The sequence below is a fragment of the Colobus angolensis genome, unplaced genomic scaffold (genome assembly GCF_000951035.1).
Source record: "Colobus angolensis palliatus isolate OR3802 unplaced genomic scaffold, Cang.pa_1.0 Scaffold509, whole genome shotgun sequence".
In the NCBI taxonomy this organism is placed as follows: Eukaryota; Metazoa; Chordata; class Mammalia; order Primates; family Cercopithecidae; genus Colobus; species Colobus angolensis.
The window spans coordinates 991568-1014547 of NW_012118588.1; the positions used below are offsets into that span (position 1 = coordinate 991568).

General features: G+C 39.7%; 1 long non-coding RNA gene and 1 pseudogene across 1 annotated transcript in view; both read right to left on the reverse strand.

The window, feature by feature from the left end:
• Positions 1-227: 227 nt before the first annotated feature.
• On the reverse strand, positions 228-1623 carry LOC105524785 (annotated as a pseudogene).
• Positions 1624-5142: 3519 nt separating this feature from the next.
• LOC105524774 overlaps positions 5143-22980 on the reverse strand; it is a 19780-nt gene continuing 1942 nt past the window's right edge. Inside the window, exons 2-8 of the long non-coding RNA XR_001003807.1 lie at positions 15611-15754; positions 13445-13674; positions 12171-12289; positions 10002-10663; positions 9495-9625; positions 9231-9375; positions 5143-5323 (exon numbers count right to left, since the gene is read on the reverse strand). This is a non-coding gene — a long non-coding RNA (uncharacterized LOC105524774). The remainder of the gene's footprint in view (positions 5324-9230; positions 9376-9494; positions 9626-10001; positions 10664-12170; positions 12290-13444; positions 13675-15610; positions 15755-22980) is intronic.

Sequence of the window (22980 nt, forward strand, 5' to 3'; positions counted from 1 at the left end):
CATAACTTGATTCAGTTACTATTTGTTATTTTTAAATATGGTTTTAAAAACCTTCAAGCCAAACTTTATTACACATTTCTGAATCAGGAAAGGGTAAACTGTGACACAGTTCCTCTGTGCCACAGACTCTTTTGGGGAGAAAAGTTCTGCAAAAAATAAAATAAAATAAATAATAGTTTCCAAACTCTATTTTTTTTTAAAGCTTCACTTTTCTTCTGTGATTAACCTCATTCTACAGTCCCTTTTACCCAAGGTGTGGTCCCTAGGTCATCTCTTTAAGGTTTCATTTCTGGGAAGTTTTCAGCATACCTATCTCATGCTTTGTCACAGTTTGTTTGCTTTTGTTTTGGAAAATGTGAACATCTTCAATTGAGTATGGATTGTGTGTCCCCAAGCCTACATGTGTTCACTGAAGCTGAAGTTGAAGCTGAATCGGAGTTTTCATTCCCCACCATCCTTTCGCAGACCCTCTCTTTTTTTCCAATCCATCTTCTCCAACATCCTCTGACCTTTGTTGCTGTCAGTAGTTTCAGAAGAAACAGATGCAGGAGCATCATCTTTTTGAAAGCTCTTTAACTTCCAATCTGCTCCATATGTTTTCCAGCTCTATCTTTATATTTTAGATTCCTCAATGTCTATTCATCTTCATAGTCTGTACTCTGAAACCATATTTTACTCGTATTTTCTTTAATTATTTTCTTATTCCCAACTCTTTTTTCTCCTTACTTAGTGTTGGACCAGTAAACAATTCATCTTTCTTATCAAGGCAAAGGTGAGCTCTAACCTGCCATGGCTCACAGCCATCACAAGTATTGCTGCCAGGGTGAATGTAAAAGGGTAACACAGTCTCTCCAATTTTCACTTCATGTCTATGCTCAAGGACATAAGGCTCACGTTTAGTTTGCAGCTGAACCATCCATTTTCCAGGAAAAATTGTTCCATTTTGACTGCCTTTATCTACAAGGACATAACTTTGTAAGTCATTGTCAAAATAAATTTCTGCATGAAATTTACTGACACCAACTTCAGGAATTCAAACAGTATGTTCCAGATCACTTTCTCTTCCAATTGCAGCAGGTTTTACAGCAGTAATGATAAAGAGTGACCCTTCCTGCAACACAGCTTATCTAATGACAATTACTCTGATACACGGGGGGGCATTTTTTCCCCTCATTTTTCACCTCAATATCTTCTGCAGTGACATAGCCTTCACTGGTAATGTGAGGAGGTGCTCCGCTGAGGCCTGCAAAGGCAGAGGCCACGGGAGTGCAGGCACCGAAAGGCGCTGTGGACACGCCCTTCCCAGCTGGAACATTTGTGAGGCTGGAATTTAAGCAGACAAGCGGCTTGAGGAAGGACCGGAAGATACCTCAGTGCAATGTCCAGCCCAAGTGGAGGAAGCGGAAATGCCTGGTCTGCATCAAACTGGGCTCTGACAATAAGGTTCTGAGCCAGGTGGGTCACTGCCTTATAGAGACGCAGGCTCGGCGGGAGCCTGAAGAGCACCAGGTACCCAGTGCAGCAGGCCGGAGCAGGCGGTAAGGATGCCACGGCTACTGCTTCCCTGCATAGTTCGCCTTCTCCAAGGCCGCGTCCCCACCTGACCCCAGCACTGAATTGCATGGCTTGTCCTGGATCACTGCCAGGTGTGACCAGTGGAAGACCCCACCTCCCAGGGAGAGGACCCCACTATATCCCCAGCTAATAAAGCTGTTCCCCCAGTCATAATAAATAAATAATCTTTTTTTTTTTGTCTTTGAAAATAATGTGTATCCTCTGTTTACTGGTAAACATACTGCCTCAGTCAAACTTTTTAATGAAGTTATTTAACATTATGATCCTTTATTATGACACAAAACAGTAAATTTTATAATGGTTTTAGTATGATCTAATATGATTAAAAATATGTCAATTTGTCATTGCCAATGAATCTTTGTGTTATTTATTTTATACCATCAAATATTCTGTCTACAATGTCCAATGGCTTAGAATCTTGCCTAACATATTGTATGTGCTAAGTACTACTGTTATTCATCACATTATCTTTTTATGCTATTATTAAAAATACAATATGATTTTTCACTGGATGCGGTGGCTCACACCTGTAATCCCAGCACTTTGGGAGGCCAAGGTGGGTGGATCACCTGAGGTCAGGAGTTCGAGACCAACGTGGTGAAACCCTGTCTCTACTAAAAAATAAAATATATATATATATATATATACACACACACATACATACATATATAACTAGCTGGGGGTGGTGATGAGTACCTGTAATCCCAGCTACTCAGGAGGCTGAGGCAGGAGAATTGCTTGAGCCCAGGAGACGGAGGTTGCAGTGAGCCAACACGGTGCCATTGCACTCCAGCCTCAGCGACAGAGTGAGAATCTGTCTCAAAAAAAAAAAAAAAATATGATTTTTAATTTATTTTTACTAATATTTTACTGCCTAATCTAAATATTTATGAAAATTATGAGGTCTATTCAGCCTGCCCACTTGATAAAACTCAGTTATTTTTCTCTTTATTAATATGTTAGATAGTACAAATGCAGTTTCATCTCAGGAACGTGTCGCATAGTGATGAAGGCTTTCGGTGTAACAATCATCTGAATGGTCCTCATTGTTTCAATCAGGTATTTTCTAATTTCTAAACCCTCTAACAACCTCCCATCTTTCTAAGCCTCCGGTATATCCAAGTGTATGCATTATCGAGCTCTTACTTATAAGTGAGGAAAATATAGTATTTGATATTCTGTTTCTGAGTTATTTCACTTAAAATTATGGCCTCCAGTTTCATTCATGTTTCTGCCAAAGACATAATTTTATTCTTCTTTATGGCTGAGTAGTATTCCATGGTGTAAATGTATAGTGAATTTTCTTTATTCAACCATTTATTGACAAATTTAAATTGACTCCATATCTTTTTTGTTGTGAATAGTGCTGCAATAAACATGAGTGTGGGTATATTCTTTATGTAATGAATTATTTTCCTTTGGGTAGATAGATGGTAGTGGGAATGCTGGATCAAATGGAAGTTCTATTTTTAATTTTTTGAGAAATCTCTAAACTGTTTTCTATAGAGGTTGTAGAAATTTACATTCCCACAAAAAAATGTATGAGTATTCTCTTTTCTCTGTATCCATGCCAATATCTGTCATTTTTCTGCTTTTTAATAATTAGCCATTATGAATGGTGTAAAACAGTATTTCATTGTGGATTTTAATTGTCATTTATCTGACCATTGGCAACATTGAACATTTTTCACATGCTTGTTGGCCATCATTGTCTTTTTGAAAAATATCTGTTCCCTTTATTTGCCTGCTTTTTAATAGGGTTACTTATTTTATTCTTGTTGAGCTGTTTGATTTCCTTGTATATTCTGAACATAAGTTCTTTGTCACATGCAGAGTTTGCAAACTTTTTTTTATTCCATAGGTTGTCTGCTCACCTGTTAATTAAAACACTCTTTCAGGAGCTTTTTAGTTTAAGTTCCATTTCTCTATTTTTGTTATTGTTGCATCCGGTTTTGAGATTTCAGTCATGAATTATTTTTCAGGCCAATATCTAGAAGTGTTTATCATAGGGTTTCTTCTAGAATTTTTATTATTTCAGGTCTTACATTTTAATCTTTTAATCCATATTGAGTTGATTTTTCTATATGGTGAGAGTTAGGGGTTTCATTTCATACTTCTGCATACAGCAATATAAGTTTTCTTGCACAATAATTATTATTCTGTCCATTATTCTTCTGTCCATGAATCACCCTTCAGGTGGTGACATCGGAACTCACAACAACAGCATAAGGGAAGTGGAACAAATGTAGCCAAAGTCCCCTGTACCCCTGCCTTCTCTCTTCTGACCACAGAATATTGAATTCAATCATTTAGCCATTTGCTCTGGAATGAAAGTATCTGAACAATAGAAACCATGAGTGTTTCATCTGTTTTTCTAACAGTCATATGATATAGTTATATGTCCCCTCCAAATCTCATATTAAATTTTAATCCCTAATGTTACAGGTGGGCCTGATGGGAGGTGGTTGAAGCATGAGGATGGATTCCTCATGGCTCTGTGCTGTTTTTGTCATGGTGAGTAGTCACGAGATCTGTTGGTTTAAAAGTGAGGCCTATCCCTCCCCCATCTTTCCTGTTTCCACCCCTACCATGTGAGATGTCTGCTCCTCTTTCATCTTTCAACATGACTCTAAGCTTCTTTATATGTTAATGTTATTACACAATTTAACTCAATTTTCTTATAAAATTAACTGACAAAATTTTAGTTATTATACCATAAATATAAATAAATATGATATCACATATGTGTTATGATATCACAATATATTATAATACCATGATTTATATATATCATGACATCACAATATACACAACACCATAATTTGTATGTATCATGACATCACAATATTTTATGATATCATAATTCATATGTATTATGACAGCACAATATATTTTGATATCAGTTCATATGTATTATGACATCACAATATATTAAGGTATCACAATTCATATGTATTACTATGATATTATAATAACATTAAATTTTTGTTAGGTAATTTATAAGAAAATTGTGTTAAATTTTGTAATAATGACTTATAAACTTAATAGAATCTAAGAATATTATCTGCTCTGTGTAGATGACTGCTTAAGATATTATAACATAATATTCACAACTTGTTTATATATCAAATAAATTATATACAATATAGTATCAATATATAATGATATTATAAGTTCCATTTAAATCGTATTTAAATTCAGACAATTTTATTAGGCAGTGTCTGTCTGTCTACCACCTGATTTTTTTTGGGTCCCACTATTTGCGCACAAACAGCACAGCTGGGAAAACACAGAGTCACCAGCACAGGCTCTTCCCTGGATCTTTCCCCTCCTCAGGGCATCAGTTCATTAGTCAAGCAAGCTATCTGAGAGTTGAGGACTGAGTACTCTCTAACATAAAAGTTCTTATTTCTGCATGCTTTTCTCAGAAGAGGGAAAAATAAGAAGGTCCTTTTAGGGGACACTTGCTAGGACATGAACTAAGTCTTCTACAGTTTGATAGCTCTAACCAGCAGATAGAGATTTCTCAGTAAGAAGGAATGAGGCAGCTGTCCTGAGCCTGGAAACTCCACCATACCTTGTTCCATCTTGTTTAGGTGATTTTGAGAGGCTGCCCTGGAATATGTCTCAATGGTGGATGTTGGGAAACAACACAGGCTTTTATGGGACTCAGGTGGTGTCTGTTGTGTGAAGACACAAGCTGAATGCTCAGGATCTAGGTTGTTTTTCTTGTGATCAGTTGTGTTTCCTGTTTGGGACCAAGTCCAGTTTTACTAGAGAGACTGAATAAATTCTAAAAAACAAAGTAGAGCTTTGAGGAAGGGTGACAAAGGGGGAAAGTTTCTCTTTCCACCTAGACTTTTTGCTACCTCAGGAATCACAGGCTGACTAAGTTACTACCAGCTCTAATCTAATCAGTTCAATTCCATTCAGTTTGATCTAATTATCTTCCCCCTTGTTAAGGTAGAAATAGCAATTTTATTTGGTATTTACTTTTTCTCCACTTTTTATTTTATCATATATGTATGTATCTAATATAATCAACCATAATTTTAATTTGACATTTCCACGCATTTGAAAAATTATAACATCTATGTACATGAGTTTTATAACACTATGTATAATGCTCCTTCTTTGCAAAATGTATAGAACAGTTCACTATAGATATGTTTATTCTGCATCTTGAAAAATAAGCAGGATCAAAATACTTCCAGGTAGGAATCGGGACAGAAATTAGAAAAAATGATTCCCCTATCTTCTGATTTCTTTGCCCCTGACTGTTTTAGTTTTTGTTTTTGACACTATGGCAAGACCCAGAAAATGTCTCCCATTAACTGTGTTTAGGTTCATAGTAAAACTACAGCATGAAACTTTTCTTATTGAGGCCCTAATGAGGAAGGAAGAAGAAAACTGTTCAGCCAATAAGAGCAAGCCACGCCCAGCTGAGGGACATATAAAAGGCGGGTCTAAGAGAATAACTCACACTGTGAATTGGGACATGTGAGAGAGAGCACCTTTCATTTGAGTTTGAAGATGAGAAAAAAAAATAAAGACTATGATCCCCCACTGCTCCTCCATCCAATGTCCCACTGACCATCCTTCTTTCAAACAGATTTCCTTTACAGAAAAGGGCTCAGATGAGAAGAAATCGTTCAAAGCAAAAGGCAAGACCCCCTCCTCCCACTACAGTGAGAAGCACATGGAAAGGCAAGGTAAGGCATTGGGCTGTTCCTATGAAGTCTCCAACGAGGGTTGGAATCAGGAATACTGAGGTATGTGTCTTTAGTGGGGTTTTATTTTGAAATTAGGAACGGGAAATGGCTTAAGTCCCTGAGGAGGCTTTGAGAAATGTGTTCACTCGTGACACTGGCAGAAGAGCTTCACTTGAAAGATTGATCCAGAAATATTTATCAGAGATAGACTATGTGACTCTGCATGAGAGAGGTGAGTCACCTAAACTCCATGTTGCCCTAGGATCAGAGCCCAATCTAAATGAAGAGAAGAATTCTGAGAAAATTAAGCTTAAAGCCAGAAACGGCACTGCTAGGTGAGGGAAAATTTGAGTCTTTCAAGGTGAAAAGAGTCAGGGAAGCAACAGAGTCTCCCCTGGCAAGGAAACTGGGAGCTCTTTGACTTCCAGGACCTTACAGGTTCTGGACTCTGGAGAACAGAGGGGACCGGGTTTGGTGACAACTTCAGCTCCTGGGTGTCCAGGATGAACTAAAGCTTCGAGGGTGTTTGGTAGGAGGCACTTACTCAAACTCTTATTTTATCAGCAGAATCACTCGAGCTCACATGAGGAAAATTTCAAGAAAATGAAAATCAGTTCCAAGGACAGCTGCCAAGACAGTGCAGGTAGAATCTTGCCTTTTTTTACCCCCCAAAGGGCAAACAAGCAGTAGACTTTTTAGAGAGGACTTGAGCAGCAAGGGGGTTTCTTAATGACTAAAAAATTTTTGAGACCCCGGAACTCAGGGGATATTTGGGGACTCAGAAGGGGTTAAGCTTCACTTCATTGAAGTGCTGAGATGGTCAGGATGGAGGGGAAGAGACAAACGAGGTTTACCTGAAGGTGCATGGGAGGTTGTGGAAATGAGGGTCTGTGAGCATCGTTTTGGCGAGTCTCTCACTCACATGCTTCCTCTGCAGGGAACTGGTCAGGAGAGGAGTGCAGCTTGATGTTGAAAAAGAAACCAAAGTCCTCCACTGCTTTGCACAGCAGTGAAATCCAGGAGACCTGTGATGCCCACCACAGAGGGCCTTTCATGGTTTACACTAGGTATAGCAAGTGGCACAGTTAATGGGCCCCAGGAGTTCAATAGTTGTCACTTCAGAAAGCTTGGTGACCTTGCAATGTGTGTCAAAGGCCATTTATCAAAATCCACCCCGTGTGTTGGTGCAGCAGGTCCATTCTCCACTGACCTGGGAGAAGCTCACTCAGCTTGCCTGGCTCTGGGGCCTCTGTGTGCTCAGGAGCAGACCTTCTATGCCATGACCACCCAGGCAGGTTGTGGCTTGCCTGCTAAGAAGTGGCTTGTTTCAGCCACACTGCCTGGTCCTGAGGATTCAGCTCTGGATAGAGAAGCCCATCCCTTGCCTGGGCAGGAGATAACTGAGCCTGTCAGTGGACCAGATGAGGCTTGAGCTGGGTGCACCCTCACCCTACTCAGCAGAGAATACACTCTTGGAATGAGAGCAAGAACCTGCTACTTCTGAGATTCTTCCAAATGACCAGCAGTGACAATTTTAGATGCACAGTGTTAATAAATGAATGACTCTGAAGCAGTCACAGGAAAGGAGTGTGAACAATATACTCAAAATGGTGAACCCTGCAATTTGTAGAGGGCTAAGATTATAAACAAATTATATATTTCTTGTTAGATATTTGATGTCTATTGGATGTCTCATGACAGTCATGCATTTCTATATAATCAGACAAATATTAGGATGTAATCATTCATATGCCTTTCATATTTTCAATTATAACAAAATAAATATAAAATTATATGCTTCTTTTTTAATTCAGAAAAGTTTGTAACCTCTCATTCTCCTACACTGAACCCATAGAACACTAATATCCACAAACATTTAATAGTACTCTTCATGAGAAAATGTCAACATATTTTTACAGTTTAATAAAATTATGGTGAAATCGCCACACAAGGTGTTTACTAATAATATTTTTACATAAAATTGAAGTCAAGATATGTTAAATGTAATTGATCATAATTTTTATTCTTCTCCTGACCCATATTTGCTTCATTTTAAATTTTTGAAATTTAAACTTTATTCTATTTTATACATTTCAGTTGATCATAGTGTATTATAGGATATTAAATGTAATATAAGTGTTGTCCTTTATTTTACATATTGTTATATTTTATATTTTTATTCTTGCATTTTACAGTGAGATTATGAAATCTTTCATCATAAAATGTATTTTTTGTTTTGTTTTCTGCCTCATTTTCATATACAAAATGATATTCAATTTTTTTTTTTTTTGAGACAGAGTCTCACTCTGTCGCCCAGGTTGGAGTGCAGTGGCACGATCTCAGCTCACTGCAAGCTCCACCTCCTGGGTTCACACCATTCTCCTGTCTCAGCTTCCCGAGTAGCTGGGACTGCAGGTGTCCGCCACCACGCCCGGCTAATTTTTTGTATTTTTTTAGTAGAGATGGGGTTTCACCGTTTTGGCCAGGATGGTCTCAATCTCCTGACTTCATGATCCACCTGCCTCGGCCTCCCAAAGTGCTGGGATTACAGGCGTGAGCCACCACGCTCGGCCGAGAACATTCAATTTTAGATAATTTTGTGTTTCATCCACACTGAATTTTTATTTACTCCATGTGTGAGTTGGAGGACGTTTTATCTTCACTTCTGCTTTATTTTCACCCTGACCCCTCACAATCCACAACTCTTGTTTTAGTCAAAGAATAGTGATTTATAATCCAGTAAATGGAGCCAATTTAATGAAAATATACAGATATAGCTTGGAGATATATGGCTTTCGCTCGAAGCAAGTACAATAAAACAAATATCACAATAATGTGAGTCGCACAATTTTTCTTCTTTCCCAGTGCATGTGAAAGTGATGTTTACACTATACTGTAAAATAAGATTGAAATAGCCTATGTTTGCAATAACAGTGTACATACCTTAATAAAAAATGTACTTTATTGCAGAAAAATGCTGACACAGATGTAAACACACACAAAGGTCACATGATGTTGCAAAAATAGTGTAATAGACTCATTCAATATAGGGTTGCAAAAAGCCTTGAATTTGTAAGAAATCCAATGTCTATAAAGAACAATAAAATGCCATAAGACTAGGCATGCATGTATAACAATCAATGTTCACTGTGATATACTTAGAAATCATACATAAAGGATATTTACATGTTTACAAAAGTAATTGACCTGTTACAGAATGGGTAGGAGATAAAAATTACAAAATGATTTATGAAAGTAAATTAAAAGGGAGACCAAATCCAAAACATTCCCAAGTGGACATAATCAGTTAGACATCCTCAGTGACCTCATCTTGTTGACTTGCAAATAAGCAAAACATAACGCGAGCTATTTTTGTGAATGCCTGCATTAAAAAAAAAAAAAAAAACTTCAGCTTGACTTATCATAAGTGCCAAGAATCTTATAGTAACATATGTCTACAAGGTAAACCACAAAATACAATTTTATAACTGCAAAGAATCTGAGTTTGTGTCTCCTTGTGAAAACTCATTTGTAAAAATTTAATCATTAATATGCTAGTTTTAAAACATGGAGCCTTTTGGGAAGTGACTCACTAAGGAAGGCTTCATCCTCATAAATGTAATTAATTTTAATATAATATTAAATAACATAATTTTATAACATAATAACATAATTTTAATATTTTGTTCCTACATTTGTTCAATACAATCATACCTCTGACACTTTGCCATTGAAGTGGTAATCCTCTCTTGCTCTGGTGTTCCACAATTCATAAGTTGCTTCTTACTCAAGAAAATATTTTTAAAACAGGTTCTTGCTTTATTGTCTATGCTGGAGTGTGTACACAGAAAGCTCTCTGCAGCCTTGCATCTGAAGCTCAAGCCATCCTCCCCCTTAGCCCCATGAGTAGCTGCAACTACAGGCATGCACCACCACACCTGGCTAATTTCTTCTTATGTTTTGTAGAGACAGGGTCTTATTATGTTTCCCAGGCTGGCCTCAAACTCCTGGGCTCAAGTAATCGCCTCAACTTGGCCTCTCAAAGTGCTGGAATCACAGATATGAACCACCATTCCCATCCAAGAAAACTTTTAAAATTTGTATTGTGCTACAGTTTACTTTTTAACAGGACAAAATAAAATAAACTAGCTATACATAAATCTAACAAACATTTGTTAAGCATATGAGAAAGACCATAAAGAGTCCTTGAAATATAAGAAAATCAACATAAACAAATGGAAAACCAAATCATGTTCTAAGGTAGAAACACTCAATATCACTCAATCATCATTTTTTTAGAAGCAATTCAGAAATTTAATTTTGTCCCAATAGAGATACCATCTGGTATTGGAAGCAGCCACTTTATCACAAAACTCCTACAGATGAAAACACAAATAAGAACAGCTGAGAAAACTCTGAAAAAGTAGAGTGGCTATCCCACCCTATGAGACATGCTGATTTATGAATATGTGAATAGGTCAGTGGAAGTACAAATTTAAAATAAACTACAGTATATGAGGAAGTGTCTCTGTTCAGGCTGCTAAATAAAATTCATTAGACTGGGTAATGTATAAATAACAGAAATATATTGGTCACAGTTCTGGAGGCTGCAAAGTTCAAGATCAAAGCACCAGCAAGTTCAGGGTCTGGTGAGGATCCTGTTTCTCTTAAATGTTGCCTTCCTCCTGTGTTCTCACATGGTAGCAGGGACAAAAGTGCTCCCTTCAACCTCTATTACAGGGTATTAATTACATTTATGAGGATGAAGCCCTCCTGAGTGTGTCACTTCCCAAAAGACTCCATGTTTTAAAATTAACATATTAATGATTAAATTTTTACCAATGAGTTTTTACGTAGAGACACAGACTCAGAGCATAGCAAAAAGTTAATTGGCAATACAAACTACAGTTGGGTAGGCATCATTAATGTTTTGGGTTTAGGAATCTGATGTTTCTATCATAAAGGTAAAAAATAACATGCTAATTATAACCTGCAATAAAATAAAGGTCAAATGAAAGACAAAGCTATACAATGAAAAAATCAGGTTTTTACAAGGTAAAATTATTGAAAGTTGTATCAGGATTTTTGTGGTTTCTGGGGATGAATAAGAAACCAGAGATTCCTCCTGTGCCTTTTTTACTGAAGTTTCTGATGCTCTTACTCAATTTGAAAGTGTGTAAAAATTTTTCCTGTTTCTGTCTTTGAGAAATTCAAAATAAAATTGGCTTCCATGTGCTTGATCCTGAAAGAATTATTCACTCAGTGTTGCTCTGCTGAGGAAGGGCACTGAATCTCACACACCCAGAAGCATCATGTTCTGTCAGATACAGGACTTCCCCCTGAGCCAGAGCCTCACCATTCACACATGATCAGAGGCTTTCCCAGGCATGCACTGCTCTGTGCTCTCCCAAACAGGCTCAGCCCTGAGCATCTGACTCTGAAGGTGACTGATGAACATGTTCCCTAGTACTCTAATTTACAGAAATTTTGTTTTCTCTTAATAATATCTAACAGAGTTCTATGGTCTTTCCTGACTCCGCCTACCACATACAAATAGACTGGGAGATTTGGACAGAAGCTTGAATCCTCACTTGAAGCCCTGCCCTGTCCCATCAGCTTTTCCAGAAGAACAATGTGCTAATTACTCCTGAGAGACCACATGTCACGGCATCTCTCTGTGCCAATTGAATAAAAATAAGAAGAGAAACAGTCTAAAATTTCTGCTGAGGGTTGTATCTAAGGGTCTACTTCCCAGACTTTTATCTCTATTTTACACAATTATTGACAAATACAATTTCATCTTTAGATGAAAAACTGAAGAAGTAACCCCAGCTCACATAGGAAAGAGAAAAGAGAATCAATGTTCTATAGAATCCAGCTTACGTCAGCCATGGGGTGATAAGTGTCCTCAGAAAAAAGCAGTTGTTTTCCATCATCATAAACAACTGTGGCCTCAGACAGCTGGACACTGAGAATTCAGGATATTCCCTGGGATTCCATGCCTACATCACAGAGAGAAGCTAATACCACAGGTCCTCTTCTACCATTTGGTCTAACTAATACTACTCCACTTCCTGGCCCAACAGGACTCCCCAACTCTTCTCTGGGCCTGACTAGGGATAGTTCAGAAAGATAAAAAGTTATTAATGTCTCTCCATTTCTGTAGTTTCTGGGGTAAAATTTGTTCATTTTTAGGTTTTGAGTTTTTGTCCTCCCTCTACATCCACAGAATTTTTGTCCTATTCTTGTACCTATAACTTTATATAGTCATTTTCTCTAGTCTAGTCACCCGTACTGTCTTCTAGTCACTTTTTTCTAGTATAGTGAGATGATATGGACACAAGAATTTGTGTATAAAAGTTCACTTTTATATAGAACACACCCCTTTGGGGCGGGACTGTAATTCTGAGAATGTACAAACCAGATTTGCCTGGGATTGCAGCTAAGGAAAAGAAAGACCCATCTTGCCCAGGAATGGTCAGTGAGAAATCTCAAAGTTTGAAAATGGATGCCTATAGACTTCAGGGAAGTTCTCTTAATCCTAGAGTCAGTAAATATGGGATTTTGGGGTGCTTAGGGTCAAGTCACATTCAATTAACAAATTACATATGTGTGGACCCAGAGAAAAAAAGGAAGTAAAATCAAGCAGTTTGCTATGTTGATAAATATAGTGATAAAAGCTACAACGTGATTAAAATGCAAGCGGTCTCAAAACACTAAAGGTTACATGAATGAGCTTCAACTGACACATGGTGTGGCTGGAGTCACCTGATTATTATGCTGAAGGTGAGATATGATCAGTACCTCAGGAAGTGGGTCAAAGACCAATGCAGTTATCATGCCAGGAATGGTCTGGGGTCTTTTAAACCATGAGACAAATAGGTCAGCTTTCACCCAGAAGCACAAATCTGGCATGCAGAGATGACCTCTGCATTCCACATGGATTCAGGCTTCGTTTTGGGTTTAATTGTGGTTAGTATTTTCAGAGAACAGATCCTTATTAAAGGACTCCTAAATGAAGGACCTGACAGATCAGCAGATAAAATTCTGATTGGAAGCCAACAAAAAGGATGTCCTTTACCAAATAGCCTTTAGTTTCAATGTGGAAGATTAAACAGTTAAAACATGGCCAATGATCCAAAACCCTGAGCTCTTACCATTTAGATGGAGCAACCAGCCTGGCTTCAGGTTCTGTGTGGCTGGCACTGAGGTTAGACATCCACAGCCACCCAGTGAGCACCATAAGGTGGCAGCTTTCTTGACTCACCAGTGAATCTAGGAAATATTCAGTAAATTGAAGACCCCATAGAACTGGCAGTTTTTCTTCAAACAGTGAAGTGGGATGAATTAGTTCCTTTTCACACTGCTGCTAAAGACATCCCTGAGACTGGGCAATTTACAAAAGAAAGAGGTTTAATGAAACCACAGTTCCACATGGCTGGGGAGATCTCACAATTATGGCAGAAGGTGAAAAGCATGTCTCACATGGTGGCAAACACGAGAAGAGAGAATGACAGTAAAGCAAAGCAAAAATGATTTCTCCTTATAAAACCATCAGATCTTGTGAGACTTATTCACTACCACCAGGAAAGTATGGGGAAAACCACCCCCACGATTCAGTTACTTCCTACCAGGTCCCTCCCACAACACTTGGGAATTATGGGAGCTAAAACTCAAGATGACATTTGGGTGGAAACACAACCAAACCATATCAAGGGGTACAAAATTTTCACCAAAGAACCTAATTTTTCTGTTACAGCTAAGATATTCCTGCGACAGTCCAATTTTCTTTTAGAATATGTTACATTCTAAGTGGAACTCTGATGTCTTGGAGAACTCAAATTTACTCACTTCAAAATTGGAATATCAAGCTAGGAAGCCCCAAGCACTTGATGTGTCAGGATTCAGTTGTACAGGAGCTTCATAGCAAGGTTGTCAATGACTTTCAAATCAGTGTAAGCAGTAGTGTCAGGAAGACTATGTGTCAAAAACTCTAAGGACCGCCTCTAGGTGGAGGCTGACTCCCTCTCTCAGCGTCTTCAAATGAAAACAATATCAAGTCTTCTCTGGCTGCTAGAAGAATAGAACTATGCAAATCTGTCCACATAGTTCCAGTGAATCTTAACTGGAAAACAGGACTAGGGGATGCTGGGGATTTTATCAGCTACTGGCAGAGATGTCACCATTCTAGAGGAGCATGGAGGCAGATGCTTCCAAACTGGCAGCCAATAAGCATCACCTACAGAATTAAACTTTTTGGAAATCAGAGGGTAGAGGCACTCATGATGAATTCTGCCCTGCCACTGTGGCAAATCGCAGGGAAGTTTGTCTCACACTCCTTGACTTGTTTCTCACCCAGTTTAGAGTCATCCCCTCTGGCACTTATGGGGCAGATAAGGACAAAAACACCTAATCTGACAATTGCTACTACAGATTCTGATGTAGAAACACAAAAGGACATTGATTTAGCTCAAAAAGCTCCATCTCCATTTTTACATGACACTCCTTCCTTCACTGTCACCCTGCCCAAACACTAGTATTTGAGTTGTGCTGTTTGTTTTTATTTTATTGTTTACCTTTATGTTATCCTCTATGTAAACACAAATTAACAAGTTACACTATCCCCAATACAGGGGAATACAAAACACCAATAAAGGCTGGCACAGGTGTGTGTTGGGGATAGGATAGGGCAGTGGGGAGGTGTTATTCTCTCTAAATGTTTCACCCTGAGGTCTGTGCTCTCTCCTCACCTTTGTACCATCTGGCATTAGGAAAGTATTCAGGATCAGAAGCCTCCATTTGATGGAGGAGAATAAAGTCCAAGATCAAGATGTGGGCAGGGTGGGTTTCCTCCAAGGCCTCTCTCCTGAGGTTGTAAGTGGCCGCCTTCTACTTTTGTCCTCACGTGGCCATTTCTCCATGTGTGCACATTTGCATCTTTATCTCCTCTTTTAGGGAGACATCAGTTACATTGGATTGGGGTTCTCCCTAAGGTCCTCATTTTAAAACCTTTTTATTGTAACTGATAAAAATTGCCTACATTATGGTACTGTTGTGAAATATGCACACATTGTGGAATGGTTAACCCAAGCTAATTGGCATATGTGTTACCTCACATACCCATCATTTTGTTGTTTTTGTTGTGAGAACACTCAAAATCTACTTTCTTAGCAATGTTCAAGAATAGAATAAATTAACTGTAGTCACCAAGTGCAATAGATCTCTTGCACTTATTCCTCCCATCTAACTGAAATTTTGTATAATTTGACCATCTCCCTACTCCTTAACCTCTGCTCCCAAAGACCTCATTTTAAAATAATTACCTCTGTGATGAGCCTATCTCCAAATATAGTCACATTCTTATGTGCTGGGGGTTAAGGTGTCAACATATGAATTCTGGGAGGCAGACGATTCAGCTCACAGCAGCCGCTGTCAGGACATAACATTTACGTTGAGATCCCAGTAACCTGGACATAGAGGGAATGACATGCAAAGAGTCTGAGGAAGAAAATTCCAGGCAGAGGACTCTATTGAGCAATGATCCTGAAATGGGGATAAACAGGGTGAGTTTGAAAAACCAGAGACCAGTGGCAGAGGGAAGGGCATGCAGAAAGCAAGGGGAGGAGGTGAAGTCACAGAGTTCCTGTGAGATACGTAAACTTGACTGTGATTTCATTCCCCATGCGGTGAGAAGTCATTGGAGGGTTTTAAGCAAGAGGTACAATCACATTCATATATTTAAAAGCTTTTTCCAGTTGCTTTATGAAGAATTAATTCTAAAGAGGGCAAATATGGAAAAAGGCAGCCTTTTGTTGCATGTCGGATAAAAATGATACTGGCTTAAACTGGGTGATGTGAAATCAGGATGAAGTTTATGTGGATTGGGGATACATTCTACTTTGGGGATACATTTGACCCTGAGGCTATAGGAAATGTTGGTTTGCTGCATGCAACAGAAAAGAGTCTTGAAGACTACTGCTACATGTTAGTCAAGTCAGGAGAATTTCCAGAGATATGATGTGGCCCTTTACTGAGATAGGAAAGAACAGGAGAACAGGCTTTCAGAGAACATTCAAGTGATATAATATTTTCCTAAGAGCTTCAGTCAGGAAATTTGGTAGAGACTGGGCATCCTTAGAAGTACTGACACAGCTCTTCCTGGGTCATTTTAGCACTGACATCCAGACTGCAGCCTCTGTCAGGACATAACATTTACATTGAGATCCCAGTAACCTGGACATAGAGGGAATGACATGCAAAGAGTCTGAGGAAGAAAATTCCAGGCAGAGGATTCTATTGAGCAATGATCCTGAAATGGGGATAAACAGGGTGAGTTTGAAAAGGAGTTCGAGATTAGCCTAGCCAACATGGTGAAACCCTGTTTCTATTAAAATACAAAAATTAGACGGGCATGGTGGTTGGCACTTGTGATCCCAGCTACTCAGGAGGCTGAGGCAGGAGAATCTCTTGAACCCAGGAGGCAGAGGTTGCAGTGAGTCAAGATCATGCCACTGCACTCCAGCCTTGGTAACAGAGTGAGACTTCATCTCAAAAAAAAAATTATATATATACTGGTTGGCTTTTTATAGTCCCTTTAGAGTCCATATGAGTTTTAGAAACGTTTTTGTGTTTCTGCAAAATAAAATGACAGTGAATACTTGATGGAGATCGCATTGAATCTGTAGATCACTTTGGGTCATGTGGACATCTTCACAATATTGTCTTCCAACCCTTGAAGAAAAGCATGCTCAAGAGTGTGTTGTATAATTTCCACGCATTTATAGATATTTCAGTATTTTTTTGTTTTTTTTTTTTTATTTTTTTTTTTTTTTTTTTTTCTGCTCATTTCTAATTTTATTCCCTTTTAATCAAAAATGATAGTTTGTAATATTATAATCTTTTTCTTTGAGACAGAGTTTTGCTCTGTTGCTCAGGCTGAAGCACAGTGGCTCAATCATGGCTAACCACACACTTGATCTCCCAGACTTAATAAATTCTCCCACCCCAGCCTCCTGAGTAGCTAGAAGCACAGGCATGGTAAGCTAATTTTTTTTATTTTATATTTTGTAAAGACAGGGTCTCCCTATGTTGCCCAGTACAGTGTTGAGGTCTTGACTCTCGTTGCATACACTGCCAGCAGTAAAGATTTTCACACTCCCACATAGACACAGCCCACTGTTGAAGTTCTGAATTTTACAACCAAAGGCAATCAAAAGTTGGTATTATTACCCTTATATGTGTATTTAGCCTTCAGGTGAAATGATGAGTCTCTGACCAAGATTCAGCGAATATGTTAGGCTCTAACTCTCCTCTTGTGTGTTGTCTGAGGTTGAGGCTTTCATGCTTGGATCCAAATTACTGTTGAAATTATGACTTGCATACTTGGACACATGGGGTGTATAAAAGTTTATTAGGTGCATACTTTTTAATACTTGGACCCAGAACAGGTGCAGGAATGTCAATTCCATTCGCAGACCTTCCCACAGGTGTGACTGTGACATATGTTTTTGCCCAGCCAGAACTTGATTGATTTGAATATACTGCCTGAAGAAAGCCCACAGTTTTGATTGCGGCATAGACCTAAGCCAATAACTTTGGTAATGTGGCCCTCCTGCCTAGTCCCTTCTCACAGATGGCATTGTGATATACCTCTGGTCTCATTTCCAGGCGATGTGATTGTCCTCTCCTGCCTGGGCCCATTCCCAAAGGGGATTGTAACATTTTGCTGAGGCCAGCACTCACACAATGTAATTCTTCAGCCTGGGTTCTGTGCACAGAAGACATTGTGACACATCACTGTTCCCAACACCGTAGTGACATGAATTTTTTACCAGCACTCAACTCACAGGAGGGATACTAATATATATCTGGCTCAGTATTCACTTGATCTGACTCTGCTGCCTGGTTCTGCCCACAGGTAGGATTGTGACATATACCTAGGTTGAGGTCACAGGAATAATGATGACTGTCATATGACAGCCCAGGCAATAGAAGAGATTTTCACCCTCATAGCTAAGGTTAGAATAGTCAGTAAGGTTCTCGGTCTCCTAATTTTATAAAGATTACAGATGATTATGACACTTATGAATATTCTGTAAATACTTGGGTCTTATCAGAGTCCATTACAGAAGTAAAATGTTGGCTCTCATGGGCACACTATCCAAAAACTGGGATTGTCACTCTCACCTATGGACAAAGCCCACTGGCGAGGTTGTAAATCTCACATGTGCAAACAGTCCACAGTTAGAATTGGGACTGTCATATGTGTATCTGACACATATAACAGATGTTGGAAGTTGACCCATTACTAGACCCAGCTCATAAGCATGTCAATGTCTCTCATACCTGGTCCCAGGAAATAGAAGACATGTTGACTCTCATATCTAGGCCTGCCTCAACAGATAAGATCCTGGGCTTCCTACCTTTACAGACATCTCAAAGCATTACAACACTCATGCATATTGTATAACGCCCTAAGGTGGTGCAGAGAGTATTAAAACAGAGCCCAGCTCAAAATTCTTATTGGGACTCTTATATGCACACACAGCCCACAGTTAGGATTAAATGTGAACAGAACCCTCTCACGAGGTCCTGGATCTCACTCACAGAACAGTTCACAGTTGGAATTGTGACTGTCATATCTAGATCCATCCACAAATGAGGTGGTTTCTCATTTCTGGACCCAGATCACAGGCACATTGATGACTCTCATAACTGAACTTAGGGCAGCATGTAGGATCATGGGCTTATACCATCATTAAGGTCTCAGAGCAGGTTTCATTCTCATGCAGATCATACCAAGCTCTTAAGTGGCACAGAGGGTGTCTTATAAACACCCAGCACACAGGTGACATTGTGACTGTTCTATGCACACAGAACATACACTGAGGTATGTCATCTTCCCATATAGACACAGTCCTTTATTGAAATTCTGAATATCACATCCAGATCAGTTGAAAGTTGACACTGTGACTCTCACATATAGAACCAGTTCACAGGTAGAAAGGTGACTTTTATACCAAACATCAGCACACCTGTGAGGCAGTGACTGCCCTAATTAGACAGTGATTACAGGTGATGTTGGAGCTTTCATGCATGAGTACTGTCCATCACTGATATTGTGGTTTGCATACCTTAACACAAATCACAGGAGTTGTCTCTTATACCTTGAGCCAGAAAATGTGTGGCTCTGTGAATCTCATCCCAGGACCTTCCTGCACTTGTGACTTTGACATATAATTTTTTCTCAGAACCTGATAGAGTTTACCTCCCTGCATAAGCCCTGTCAACAGTTAGGATTGTGACATATACCTAACCCAAACAGCTAAATGATGTGACTGTTCTCCCTGAGCCTTGGCCACAAGGAGCATTGTAATGTATTTCTGAGTCCATCACCTAGATGGTGAGACTCTGCTTTCCTGCCTGTGCCCTGCCTCCAGTAACAGAAAAAGGGGAATATTACCTAGGTGGTATGGCTGTTCTCTCATAACTGGACTCTCAGAACAGAGGGAGATTGTGACATATTGCTGGACCCAGCATCTACGTGATGTGACTCTTTTGACTGGGTTCTGCATACAGTGGGCATTGTGACATATCACTGAGTCTAGCACTCAGTGAAAGATGATGTGACTTCCCTGTGTGGGTCCTGCCTATAGAGGGATATTGACATTTCCATGGCCCAGCATTCAGGTGATGTGACTTTCCTTCTTGTGTTCTGCTCATGGGGCGGGTTGTGACCCATACCTTGGACCAGGCAACTGTCATGATGATGGCTTTCTTACATGGACCAAGCCAATAGGAGAAATTTTGACTCTAACAGCTAGGCTTAGGGCAACAATTAAGGTCCGTGGTCTACTAATTGTAAAAAGGTCATGGAAGATTATGACACTCACATGTATTTTATAAAGCCTTTGGGGTGTATAGAGAGAGTCACATAACATGGCCCAGTAAACAGATGAGCTTGTGACTCTCAAAGACACATGTAGCCAACAATTAGGATTGTCACCTTCATACATGGACAGAGTCCATTAGTGAGATTCTAACTGTCACACATGGATGCAGTTAAGAGTTGAACTTGTGACTGTCATATGTGGATCTGCCCTCAGGCTGGATGATGACTAATATCTGGATCCAGATTACAAGCATGGTGTTGATTCTCATACTTAGACCAAGCCAATAAGACATATATTGACTCGTACCGAGCCTTAGGGCAATGGGTAAGGTCCTGAGTTTCCTGCCTGTACAGAGGTCACAGAAACTATGAAATTCTAGCATATGACATAATTCCCTCAGGTGGTACAGAATATGCAAAAACAGGGCCCAGCACACAGTTGAGGTTGTTACTTTCATATACACATCCAGTCAAAACTTGATGTTGTCACCCTCACACAGAGGCAGTGCCCACTGCTGAGGTCCTAAAACTTTCTTGCATACAGTTCACAGTTGACATTGTGGTGGCCACAGATACGATGGTGATTTATTTCTGGACCCTACTCACAGGCACATTGATGAATCTCATTCCTGGACACAGCCAATAAGAGAGATGTTGACTCTCCTGTCTGTGCTTAAAGCAATGTGTAAGATCGTGTGTCCACCCAAGCATGCAGGTTTCAGAGAGTATTGCGACTCTTATGCTTATAATTCCCTCAGGTGGTATAGAGAGCATCATGAAAGGGCCCAAAATACCGGTAAAATTGTTACTCTTCTATGCACTCCCAGCCAACAGTATTGTCACTTTCCACATGAACACAGCTCGCTGTTAAAGTTCTGAATCTCACATCTAAAGGCAGTCGAAAGTTTGCATTGTTTCTGTTGTATGTGGATTCTATGAACAGGTAGGATGGCAACTCTGGACCAAGATTCAGCACCTTGTGATGTTTTTATTTTTTACTGGGACACTGTCTGCAGGTGAGGTTGGGACTCTCATGCGTGGGCTTAGTCTACTGTTGAGGTTGTTACCTGCCTTTTGGGTGCAACTCACAGGAACTATTGCCTCTGAATCTGAAGCTGGGGAATATGAAAGATTGCAAATTTTATCTCTGGACCTTTACACAGCTGTGACTGTGACATACACCTTTGCTCAGGCTCAGCCTACGATTTAGATTGTAAAATATACTTAGGTTTAGCATGTAGATAATGTGACTTTACTGCCTGGACTCTGCCATCCAGGGAAATAGTGATATATCTCTGGGCCAATCACCCAGGGAATATGACTCTCCCTTTCTGCCTGGGCCAGTCCACAGGAGTCATTGTCAGATATCACTGGGCCCATCACCTATGTTATGTGACTCTTTTCGTCTTGAGTTTGTTTACAGGAGGAACGATGACATATTGCTGGGACCATCACCTAGGTGACATGACTGTCTTCTGCCTGGAACATGTTTACAGGGTGCATTGTGACATATTGCTTTGCCTAGCGCCCAGAAGATACAATTTTTATTGCCAGGATCCTGCCCACAGGAAAAATATTGACATATCACTGGGCTAGCACCTAGGTGATATGACTCTCCCTCCTGGTCTTTGCCCACAGGTGGGATTGTCACATATAATTAGGTCCAGCCCACAGGTATGATGAAGTCTCTCTTATATGTGGACCCCACCAATAGAAGAGATTTTGACTTATAGGTAGGCTTAGGGTAACAGGTAAGGATCCAGGTCTTCTACATGTAGAAAGGTCACACAACATTACAACAGTCATGTGCATTTTGTAAAGCCCTTTGGTGATATAGAGTGTGTCATTTCAGGGCCCAGCACAAGAGGTAAAATTGTGACTCAATAGGCACACCCGGATGACAATTGGCATTGTTTCCCTCACAAATTGACAAAACTTACTGGTGAGGTCCTAACTTTCATAAGAGGGTACAATACACTGTTAGAATATTGACGGTCAAATGTGAATCTGGCCAAAGATCGGATGGTGAGTTATATCTGTACCCTGCTTACAGGCCCAGTGATGACTCTTATACCTGCACCCAGCCAATAAGAGAGCTGTTGACTCTCATAGGTAGGCTTAAGCCAAAAAATAAAGTCCTGGGTTTTCTACTTTAAAAAAATAATAATAACAGGCGATTACCAAAGCACGCATATTGTGTAAAGCCCTCAGATGGTACAGTGAGTGTCTTAATAGGACCCAGCACAATGCTGAGATTGTGACTATTGTATGAGCACCCAGCTGACTGTTACCATTGTCACCCATACACATGGACAGAGTAGAATAGTGAGTTTCTGAGCCTCACTGACAGACATAGTGCACTGTTGGAATTGTGCCTGTCACATGTGGATTGAGCCACAGGAGGGATGTTGACCCATTTCTGTACCCAGATCACAGGAACATAAATGGTTCTCATACCTGGACCCAACAAACAGGAGAGATGTTGATGCTCATGCCTGGTCTTAGGGCAATGGGCATAATCATACATTTGAGGTTGTAACATATACCTGGGAAGGCACAGAAATCTCAAAGCAGATTGTGCACATATGCCATGTGAAACCATCAGGTGGCACAGACAGTGTCATAACAGGGACCAGCAAACAGGTAAGATTGTGACTCTCATATGCACACCTGGCTGACGGTAAGAATTCTCACCCTCCCACAAAAACCCAGCCTTCTTAATGACATTCTGAATCTCACACTCAGAGGCAGTCAAATGTTGGAATTATGACTCTCACACATGCATGCAGTCCACAGGTAGGA